Source organism: Dermacentor albipictus, chromosome 2 (assembly GCF_038994185.2).
Source record: "Dermacentor albipictus isolate Rhodes 1998 colony chromosome 2, USDA_Dalb.pri_finalv2, whole genome shotgun sequence".
Taxonomy (NCBI): Eukaryota; Metazoa; Arthropoda; class Arachnida; order Ixodida; family Ixodidae; genus Dermacentor; species Dermacentor albipictus.
Window position 1 is genome coordinate 177,143,375 of NC_091822.1, and position 11,825 is coordinate 177,155,199.

General features: G+C 48.1%; 1 long non-coding RNA gene across 1 annotated transcript; it reads right to left on the reverse strand.

Moving 5' to 3' along the window:
• Positions 1-3,172: 3,172 nt before the first annotated feature.
• LOC135908447 (uncharacterized) lies at positions 3,173-3,973 on the reverse strand. The gene is made up of 2 exons (XR_010566336.1): positions 3,309-3,973; positions 3,173-3,204 (listed from the first exon to the last, which is right to left on the reverse strand). It is a non-coding gene; the product is annotated as an uncharacterized lncRNA (long non-coding RNA).
• Positions 3,974-11,825: the final 7,852 nt, after the last annotated feature.

Sequence of the window (11,825 nt, forward strand, 5' to 3'; positions counted from 1 at the left end):
GAGAGGTGGCATTCAGTGCTTAAGCCAGTTTTGCATGCGCTCTGTTACGAGCACGAGGAGGACTGGGAGAACTGTCTACCGGCAACTTTGTTTGCGTTGCGAACGGTTCCACATGAAGCGACAGGGTTCTCGCCAGCAGAACTAGTGTATGGGAGGACACTCCGTTCCCCACTAAGAATTTTAAGAGAGATGTGTGAGGAAAGAGGAGAGAGTCCTACAGTGGTTGAATACGTGCTAAATCTGATGGAACAGCTAAGCGCAACCCAAGAACTAGTCGAAAAGAACATGGGAGTAGCTCAAAACAACGGCAAATTCTATTACAACAAGAGTGCGAGGCCTCGTATGTTTAACGCCGGAGACCAGGTAATGATCCTCAAACCTTCAAGAAAGAACAAGCTTGAAGTTCACTGGGACGGGCCCGTTAAAGTGTTGCACAAGCTTTCGGAAACTAACTATGCTCTCAAAATGCCCGGTCGCAGGAAGGAGGGGAGGATATATCACTGCAATTTGATGAAGCCGTATACACAGCAGAGCGGAGTCGTTACCTATACCATCAAAGAGCAGGATCGCACTAGTACCAAGTTTAAGGAGTATAGGGCGACCTCCAGCTCTGAAATCGGCATAGAAGAAGTAGTAAAACATTCGGTAAGCTCGCACGCTCTAAGACCCGAGCAGCTAGATGAGCTAAAAGAGGTGTTAGAGGAATATCTCGACATATTCAGTGATCGGCCGGGTAGAACCGAACTAATAACGCATGAAATAGAGCTGACATCAACCGAACCCGTAAGATCAAAGCCTTACAGGGTGTCTTCAAGACAGAGAGAGATTATGGAGGCAGAGATACAGCTCATGCTAGAGTTGGGAGTTATTGAGCCTGCTGAGAGTACACGTCACCGCTAATACTGGTAGAAGCCCCTAACGAGGACCCTCGTTCGTGCATGACTACAGGAAGTTAAATGCCATCACTAGGGATCAGCTGTACCCGATACCCAACATTGAGGAACGAATTGAAAGTGTTAGCGCTGATAAAGACATTTCAACTATAGATCTCGTGGGGGGGTACTGGCAAGTTCCCCTTTCAGAAAGTGCCAGCCGCTATGCCGCATTCATCTCACCTGTAGGCACTTCTCGCCCTCTCGCACTCAGCTTCGGGCTGAAGAACGCGCCGTTTAGCTGCTCTAAGTTAATGGATATTGTCCTAAGAGACTTGCAGGAGTTCGCCTTGCATTATCTTGACGATGTAGGAATTTTTTCGGACAGCTGGGAACAACACGTGTCGCACCTCAAACAGGTGTTCTCACGGTTGAGGGAAGCCAGCTTAACGATGAAAGCGTAAAAGCGTAGATTTGGGTGTTCGCAGGTTACTTATCTGGGCCATGTTGTCGGCCAGGGCATGAGATGGCCGGCCGAGCTGAATATAGCTACGACTGGAGAATTTTCTCAGCCGCGCACGAAAACAGACCTTCGTTCATTTTTGGGACTTGTGGGGTGCTATCGATGGTACATTCCGAATTACTAGCAAATGGCAAGTCCATTAACGGACGCCCTCCGAAAGGGAGCACCGAGTAGCGTACACTGGGATAAGGACAAAGAGAACGCTTTCCAAAGTTTGAAAACGCTATTGGTTTCTCGTCCTTTGCTTCGCGCGCAAGACTACACAAAGAAATTCATAGCTCAATGCGACGCAAGCGACTGAGGTATGGGCGTGGTACTTAGGCTGGCGACGTTAACGAGGAGCATCCTATCCTCTATGCTAGCCGTAAACTAAATGTAAGAGAGGAAGCCTACAGCGCTTCAGAGAAGGAATGCGCTTGTTTAGTTTGGGCCGCCCAGAAGTTGTCGTGTTACTTGTGCGGAGCGAAGTTCATCTTCGAGACCGACCACTGTCCTCTGACGTGGCTCAATCAAATATCACACAAAAATGGCCGCTTGCTCCGATGGAGCCTATCTCTCCAAGAGTGCGATTTCTCTGTTAGATATAAGAAGGGAAAGTTGCATAGAAAGGCGGATGGTTTGAGCAGGCTAATTTGAATTCTGCGTTTGAGGGTCCCGCCTAAATTTTAGGGTTACTAGTATCAATTTTGTTAAAGGAAATCAGCTCTCATTTGGCAGGATTCCCTCCATGATTGCTGAATTTGTCAGCACGAAATTGCTTCAAAAGTGGCATAACGAAATGCAGCATTTTTTGTATCTGGACTTATGTTTTTTTGAAGCCGAGCGGGTTTAAAGTGAGAGCCAATGTACGTCATCTCGGCGGTTTGTGGTTTGAACTTGCTTGTGACGGCAGGGTTGCGAAAACTGGCCAAGCTCTGTTCCTTTACGTATCGGCGAACAGCGACGGGGAAATTATGCGACGTTCTACATACTTCATGATTGCACAAGTTAACCAAGCTTGAATATTTCCTCGCCAAATGCAATGTCATCGTCGTTTTAACGCACACCGTGTTAAATAGCCCTGTGTAGATGCGATTGTGTAGCACGTAGTCGCTGATGACGTCACAATCCGAAATTCTCTCGTTTGCGTTAGCCCACTGCTTATTTGCAAACCAACAATCACCTGGTCGATGGCTTGCCATCCGCTGACATTAGTCGATGGCTTGCCATACACGAATACATACTACATACGCACATCCTACTCACTATGCGGGTACACGTTAATCCATCTGGAAGAATTTTGCGCAATCCGAACCAATGCTCGCCAGCCAGGTACCTGCACAAAATGGTTCGGACAACATAACTTCCCACTGTGTGTGGGATATAGGCACATTTTTTTGAACGAAAATACTTGGCTCATGGTGATGTCCCGCAAAACTGTCATGTGATTCGACAACCGTACGGCATTTCATTGTATAGATCAAGCTAATTAGTTTAATTTGAATGGTATGTTCTTACGAACGGTCGACTATAGTATGTTTGATGTCGCCACTACTTGAGCAGTGGCAATCGGGTGCTATGCGTATAATAGGGTTTTTATTATGTAACAAACATACACTTTTTACTTGATGCACTCGCAAAGGCTCCAACCACCGCCGTCCACTCTGCCTTTTATACCACACAGTGACATCTTGTGGCGTTGCGCGGTCACATCTCCTGGCAGAGACAACTCGCTCGCGTATCTCCCATCCAAGGCGGCGGTGAAGGAGAACGGCGTTCCACAGGAAAAATCGCTGCCGAGTGGTCGACGCGGCTCGTTTAATTCTCTTCCTAAAAAAAAAGAAAAACCGCGAGTTAAATTACAGTGAAATTCAATCCTAATGCAAGGGCACTGAGGCAAAGCTCGGAAACCAGGCAAATTCGCAGATGGTGACCTTGTCCAAGGAAATCGTTTTAAGCGGCTTCATAGGACGGCGCCGTTCGCACGGCACTTCCTTCCAAGGTGGCGGATGTTTGCAGTAGCAGTACACGTAGTACGGTCTCGCATCTGAGCGAACCTTGGCCGTGGACGCGACAGCGGCAGGCGGCATACAAATCAGCGTGGACGGCGGTGGACGGCGGCAGCTTCGGTGGACGGCGGCAGCTTCGGCGACCTTGCGCTGGAAGGGCCCCTTGTCGGCGACGTTGAGAGGACGCCGCAGCTTTGCAAATCGGCTGATAACGCGCTGCTTATTTTCGTTCATGGCAGCCACCGAACGCCTCTTTTCTTGTGCAAGATACATCAAGGCGTTTCGGGGTGAGGAAGCTCGCAATTGCAGCTGGTAGCAGTGTTGCACCTCGCTGCTTAACGATGTACCCGCCACGCTGGGATGCGAGGGCGCATAAGGAAACGCCATCGCTGCTCCTGTTGCTAGTGCGCTGCGCGTACCTACAGGCCTGGGCCGAATGCTTCGCAGGAACGCTGTGGCGGTGCTTCGCTGCAGCGGAGCCAGGGACTGACGACAATGGCTGGCCTTTGCAGTGACGGCCGTCTGCGGAGCCGAGAGCGTCCTTGAAAATGCCGTTGTTGAAGAAGGAGCTGGGCAGCGGTTTTCTTTGTCTCGCGCAGGAGCGTCGGTAATAGTAATGATAATGATGATGGTAACGATGATGAAGATCCCCATTTGATGCGCGTACTCACTAAGGGAATATGCCAAGAATTGGGCGGCAAGAGCTACCTTCAGATAAAACTTGTTAAAATAGAATAGAATAAAATATTAAATGTTATTCTAGAGCTACAGAAACATGAGCAGTCAGACTGCTCACGTTAACGTCATGAGTGAGTGGCCAGACCAAGTGAAACAAAATTATCCCCACGGTCACAATTACAGTAGCAAATATCCCCACGGTGGGGATCCTCATGGTCGCAGTGAACTAGCTGTCCACTGCTGGGTGGCACACTGTTTCTTATGTGGGATTTGCTCCACATAAGGTACAGTGGGAGGAATATTCTGTGAGGTGGAAGCGGTGAAGCATAAGAACATAGAGGAATGGCTTATATTGTGGTTTCCGCCACGACGACGACTTCTTTTCGGTTAAGGGCATAGTGTGGTGACCGTTTCTGATGAAGTTCAGTGGTTATGTAGGTGAGGCGTCTGCGTTCACCAGGTCTTCCAATGGCGCCCGGTTAGCGAGTTAACGGGCGTCCACGTTAGCGCGTTCATAAAGTTGTAGAGAAGTGTGTCTCGGTGTGTAGACGACACGCACCCTATGTAACACTGTTTGGTACAGGATGCGGTGTGTGTAGGCCGTGACAACTCCTTTTAAGAAAGCCTGCCGACACTTTGCCAATCCACCACTGCTGTCATGGGTCCGTCCGGTGCCGGTATGGTTGAAGGGTGTATGATAACCGGGGTTACTGGAGCCTCCTCCGACCCACTGTGCACAGTGTAGAGCGTGTTCGAAACCCTCGGAGTGCCTGTGTTAACCCGTTCTGCTGGAGTTAAGTTGGCTGACATAATCAGCCTTGCTTGCTTTGAACGCAACTGCGTCGGAACCCGGGGGCTACATGCAGCACACTTGTGCAGGTTGTTTATTATTTCACAGCCGACAGTCGTTTGTGTTCTTAGAACAGCGCTGCTCTTCGCGTCAGGGACCGATGAGGATACCGTACTTGCACTGCCGTCCCCAAGATATAGGGACATCTAACGGAGGAGCGTACGTCACGAGAGGCCGAGCAGCCGCCACGCCGCGCACATGTCGCTCAGTGGCATATAGGCACGTCCTTGTGCATTAACACAAACACAGACACTGCCGTGGGTGGCGACATTCCCGCTGCGGTGTGGGAGATACACAGTTTACGCCGTTGAGCACACGTAAATAGCGGGAGATCTGGCGGCCACGTCGCGCGGGAGTAAGATTCTGCGGCATGTCCGGGGTTAGCGGTTCGCGGGGTGATTTATGTGTTCGTGGGGCATACCATTGCAAAGGGCAGACTGTTCTGAAGCGTGTGAACCTCGAGCAGGAGGGCCATGTGGCGTTCGCTTAAGTGAGGTTGATCTGTGTGTTCCAAAAACAGGACTAGAGAAGAGGGGTGGTTACAGTGTGTATTTCTGATCGTCCAGCCTTCATTGAAAAGAAAAAAAAAGACTGATTGGTAGAATGTGTGCTAAGCGACCCAAAATAAGGGTGCCGCCCAATACGCTATGGTATTTAAAAGAGGGCGTAGAAATGAGGGAGGCGAGTGAGCGATAATGGGCCGTCGCTATGCGATACATGCCACTTTATCATAGTAAACTTATGAAATCCCAAGTTGGCCTCCCTGAGTGCAAAGTGTCGCCGGATGGCGACAAAGATTCGTTCAGGAATCGTCTACCTGAATGATCTTGGAGAAGAAACTCCAAATGGCATCCGGTTAGCGAGTTATGGAGCTATAACATTAGCGCGTTTATTAGGCTGGAAAGAAGCGCCTCTACGTGTCTACACGATACGCACTCTGTGTAACGCTTTCTGGTTCACTGATGCAAGAATGCGGTTTGTGTACGGTGTGGCGACTTCTTTCACCAAAGCCTGCAGACGCTTTGCGAATCCGCGACCACTGTGGTGGGGCCTTCCGGTGCCGGTAGGATTGAAACGAGTATGATGGTCAGGATGATAGAAGCCTCCTCAGTGTCGCTTTTTATAATGTAGAGCATGTCCGAAATCCTCAGATGGTATGTGTTAGTTATTACTCTAAGACACATGGTACGTCTCCTCAGGTGCCGGGTGATAGTGTGTATACGTCCTATGTGTGTGATGTGCAGTCACCAGAGAAGACCTTTCTCCGACCTTTGTTACTGTTGGGGTGCATATTAGGAGGAACTCCATGGGGTAACCTCCATCTTGTATGGAATGCTAGGTGTAAAAGGTGTGCTTTCTTTTTGCTGGGGTTTTCTTGGCATTGAGTTTCCCAGCTCGGATAGAATGAGTCACCGCTGCCTTGTCTATTGGATGCGTAGAATTTCGTTGTTAAATGGACCTTCACCAGTCCTGGGATTGTGTTTTTCACCCCAAGTCGTAGCCGGAGCATCGTAGACGCATGATGGGGGTGCTCCCGGCGCTGCATTTAGTACCGTGTGGAGAAGGGTGTTGATCTTGTTCATCTCGGCTGAGTGAGGCTATGGTAGGGGAGATAGTACGTTAATTAACCGATTATGAGGGCTTGTACGAATTGGCGTTAAGGTTTTACAGCAAAGGGGTATATGACTAGGATCCTGGGATTTCTTTATCTCCTTAGGCAAAAACTCAACCAATCACAGCGGAAGGGGCGCCGTTTGCGCCGCTGGGTTCCTTGCAGCGACACCAGATGGCGCTTGCATCCGCGGCAACGGCGGCGCTGGCAGTGCGGATGAAAGAAAAAACAACAACGAAAAAGCCCGCCTTCGCAAACCGCGTTCACCGGAAGCGCTTCCCGGTAAAACGTTACGGTTGCATACGCTGCAGTCGCCTGGAACGGCCACTGTGGCATGCGAAGCAAACAGTGACGTTGACAGGCTTTCATAACTAAAAGAAGAACCCGCCTAGCTACTGATTTCTTATGTGTTGAGATAACGCTATGCAAAGGCCACGCACACTTAGGACAGTCGAAGAGCAGCGTGAACATGACGATCGGCGACGGGAACAGCAACGTGAATATGCACAACGTTGTCGTGCTCAGGCTAGACATTACGCAGTGGCTCTTGCCCCAAGCAAGCCATTCACAGTTAGGATGTCTTAAGGGCACCGCAAATAAGAGGAGCGATGAAAGGAACAACAACGTCGATATGCGCAGGTGCGACGAGTTCAGTCTCGGCACGATGTGGTTCTAGGCTACGTCACATTGGTCTATCGGATCAAGTAATACCACAGCTTCGCTGGCCAACAACATTCACAGCGTGGATTGGAGCACACTTTTTATTTCTAAATGCCATGGCAGCGCTTGGTAACACGCTTTATCAAATGTGTTACATGGGTTATCTCTTGACGCAGTAAGTGTAGAGTATGTGGCCGTGTCGTTGTATCGTATGCGCAGGCGTATACTACACGGAGAATGCCTACTCTCGAAATGAACTAGGCATTCAGATGCAAGGTGGCGTCTTGTGCCACTTCTGCTTCGCAGGTGCGTCCTCGAGCTATGTCATACGCTAGTACTAAGCTTACAGCTTACTGTAACGCGTCCCCAATGGCATCGTCTGACCCTGTGTTCCCCCAGAATGATAAGTCATCGCACTTCAGGGCATGCTGCATGTTTGCAAGTTTGTATAGAAACGGTGGTAGCTTTACTTTAGCCTCGATGAACAGGGAGGAAGACTGAATCGAACCCTGTTGAGTGCTTCCGCCGTGAAGCTTTATGATGCCTGACGAAATTTTGCAGAATCCTATGGTTGTCATACAATAATGTAAAAAGGCTCGGACGTAAGCACAGTTGCCTTTACCGCGTAGGGCGCTGGAAAGGTTGTTTAAAATGAGGTCATAGAAGGCATGCTCGAAGGTCCCTTTCAAGTGCTGCTGAAACTAAAATGGCCCTGGTTTGAGTGGTACTGGGGCCATCCACAATATCATTGCGTGGCAGACTTGAGCCATACCAGATTATCTTATTGCTGTAAAACTGGTTCCTCTCGAAGTAAGGCTGCATGTGCATAAGAACTACGTGTTCAAAGCATTTGCCACCACACAAAGTGAGGCATATGGTACTTATATTTTGTAGGCACGAGAGTTTGCCACGTTTCGGAATTAACGTAACGTATGAGGTATCGCCAATCCTGTGGAACCGTTCCGTTTTTCCCGTCGTCGTTGTAGTACGCAGTGATTTGCCGGATGTCTGGATCGTCAAGGCAGCGTATTAGTGTAGATAATGCCATCTGGTGTGGGCATCATGTATCGCCTGATGCTGTGTAGGGTCGCCCTCACTCTTCCCACCGTGGTGGCATAGCGGCTTTGGTGCTGTGCTTCTAACCCCAAGGCGGCAGGCTCAAATCTCAATCGTGGTGCCCCGCATTTCAATGGGGCCAAATGCAAAAACGCTCGTTCCGTGTACCATGCATTGCGTGTACGTTAAAGAACCTCAGGTGGTGAAAATTATTCCGGAGTTGCCAACTACGGTGTGCCTTATAATCATGATAATCGTGGTTTCACACCTAAAATGCTAGAGTTTAATTTTTATATATATTTTTCATCCCACCTGCAGGGGTGGACATAACGTACTAGAGCACGCTGCGCTGATAAGTCACCCAAATTTTCACCTCTAAATAGATAACTCTAAAGAAGACGTTGTTTAGATATGGCATTTCGTAGTGGGTGTTATTTGATACTACTTATAGATGCAGCGCTACCGATTCGAAAGCTGTTTCATCGATTCATATCGCTCTAAATACTTCAAAGTGAACAACTGCCGCAACTCATTTCTTGATATGCTGCAGTCTGGCACGAGGCCGTCAAAACAGATTCAACACCATCACTTTCCCTCGACAGAGTAAGAAAAAAAAAAGAAAAAGAAACGAAAGGAATGACGGCCCGCTTTTGCGCTCCTTTCTCGTTTTTTTTTTTCACCTCCTCTGTGGAGTGGAAAGTCAAAAGCGACGGAGAGCACGACGCACTGTGTCCACCGTGCTTTCGTTTGTCGGCGGAGTGGTGTGGAGTGGAAAAGCGGAAGCGACCCAGTGTAGCCGTGGCTGGCACCGGCTGTCTCGACGGACGCATTCAAGAAGACATTTACGCAAACTGCTGTTATCGTGTTTCATCTGTGTGCGATGGTAAGAGATGGTAACTAGCAGATTTCTTCTCACGTGAAGTATGTACGGAATTTGTCTTCTTTTAGCGTGATCTAGTCACCTGATCACGGCGATGAAGAGATTAGTTTATGAAGAATTGGCAGGTTTTTATAAAGCTAAACCTAACGCTTCTCTACAATGTTTGCATAAACTTAATCGCGAAACTAGACGCAACCGCCTAACTGAACTGTAGCAGACGAGAAACCGGATGTTACACCTGCCCACAACCCTCGAACCCCGGTCCGGTGAAACAAAGGGATGAATTGGGAACTGTTTGTGCGTGCTGTATGTGAATAATCTCTGTTATCTCTGTGGCCCCTGTTACGCATCAGAACTGGAAGATGCTGTGTTACGCCGCTTAATGACAGGTGTGTTTCATGCGTACCAATTTTGTAAAAGCGATTAGTGTTGTCATTTTAGCATCTGCTTTTTGCACACACTCATTGGTGAGCCACCAGGGTTTAACGGAATGGGCAGTACTTGGCTCACACTTGACCCGCCTTGGTGGCGTAGTGGCTAAGGCCGTATTTCGATGGGTTTTCAGATGCGAAAACGCCCGTGTGCCGAGGATTGGGTGCGCGTTAAAGAATCCCAGGTGGCCAAAATTAATCCGGAGTGCCTCATTCCGGCGTGCCTCATAATTAAATCGTGCTTTTGGCACGTAAATCCCCAGTATTTAATTTCTTATTTGGCTGGCACTAATCGAGTAGATTTTGTTCATAGCGAAGTTTATCGCTTAAGGGCACGCGGTATGATACTCATATGAGTGTAGAATAAATTTTTGCCGCTTCCAGCGCCCTTCTGGGCAGGCATGCTTAACATATAAAAAAGAAACGATGAAAAGCATTTAGGGCGCCTCTGTGCAGTCCTGTACGTATGTGCTGCGTCTATTTCATATTATGAAAGACCCTGTTATGGAGTGTTTAATTGTGACACCACTTGCTATTCTATCCCTCATTTTCTCGCCCCCCGTGAAATATCTCGATTTCACTGAATTATTCGTGCAAGTAATAAATATATTCAGACAGGCTGTGCCAGGAACGCAGCTTCAGCGGTGTACATCAAACGTCTTGAGCTTGCTACAGATTGTGTGTGGGCATACGGGTACAGAGGTGACGTAACAAAACCACAAGTTGCATTTAATCACACCTTACATACCTAACTTTAATTATCTTACAGCTGGTGGGGATTTTACGATCTAATTTTGTAACCGTGTTCGCTCTCTGTTTGTGGTGGCACCTTTCGATGATGATGATGACGATGATGCTGACCTCAGAGTCTATGGCACAAACCCACTCATGGGGATTGGCCACCAGTCGGGCAGATTTTGCATACGTGTTAAGAGTTTTGCAGATGGCCTTTGTGCACAAGGGTAAAAGAATGACCCCCTCCTCCTCACGGCTAACTATCATTATTTCGAACGGCATCCTGGGAAGTAGTGAAAGTGATAGATTAATCGGAAATTAAGAATACTTCCAATTTCGATCATCTTAAGCCAGTTCACATACAGTATGTTTGAGGCATTAGTTCACTACCTCTGGTGCATATAGTAAATCGCATTTTTGAGTTCAGAGTTTTTTTCCGCATAGGCTTAAAGGAGCCCCTAAACCGTTTTCTAAGTAGTCATAGAATGGCCTCTCTATTATAGGATGTTGTCTCGGGAATCTGCTGCCGCGAAAGTTTTTCGAATTCTTCATGTATAAGCGGAGACAGAGGTAGCTGTCACACCAATGTGCGGCCATCTCTCTCCGTTTTTCTCCAGTAGCACGCTGGAAACTACACAGGGGGGTTGGAAAGGGTGTAATGCCCCGCCTGTAAATTGGCCATTCTCATTTGTTTTTTTTCTCTTTACGACGCTACTTCTGGTTGAAACGTTTGCATCGCTCTCTCGACTCAAGATGGGTGCTCGGGCTGCCTTTCGTCGCCATGCCCCAGGAATTACGTCACTTACAGAGACAAATCAGAGCAAAGTCAAGCGGCCAGACAGCTCGTCGCAGCCCTCCGTGGTGACCGCGGTGTCTACGCTTCGTAGCACGCGGTGGGATGTATGATCTCACGGGCAGGAGGCTCAGCGGCGCGCAACAGCGCGTGATCAACTACTTTTTCAGTTCGTTTTTGAAAGCGCATCTATATATATATATATATATATATATATATATATATATATATATATATATATATATATATATATATATATATATATATATATATATATATATATATATAAATATATATATATCTTATTTATTTAACTCAAAGTGGGCAACAACAGTGTTACCGAGGGTGTTTTCGTGCTAGCGAAATCCGCCAATGCCGGTTGGTTGGCTGCTTGGGTGCTTGCGACGTCGGTGCTGACGCATTGCGAAGGAGAGTGCACGTGATTTTTATTGTTTTTGGCACGAGGTCGTAAATTATCTGCTGCAAGCAGTTCAATGACATTGGGCTCACATACTGACAGCAGCCTCCTTGACAAATCGGCAACGTTTTCTTACTACGGTGAAAAAAGTGTTTCAGCGTCCTTTTAAGGTAGCCAGGGTGCCACCTATCTATAAAGAATTATGTGCGCACAGAAGAAAACACTACCCTCCCGCTGAGAGTCACCGGGCTCCCGGCATGGTTAAGATAGTAGGGCAAACGCATTTGCCGATTACCGTAATTGCCGATAGCTTTCCTTCTTGTGATCGG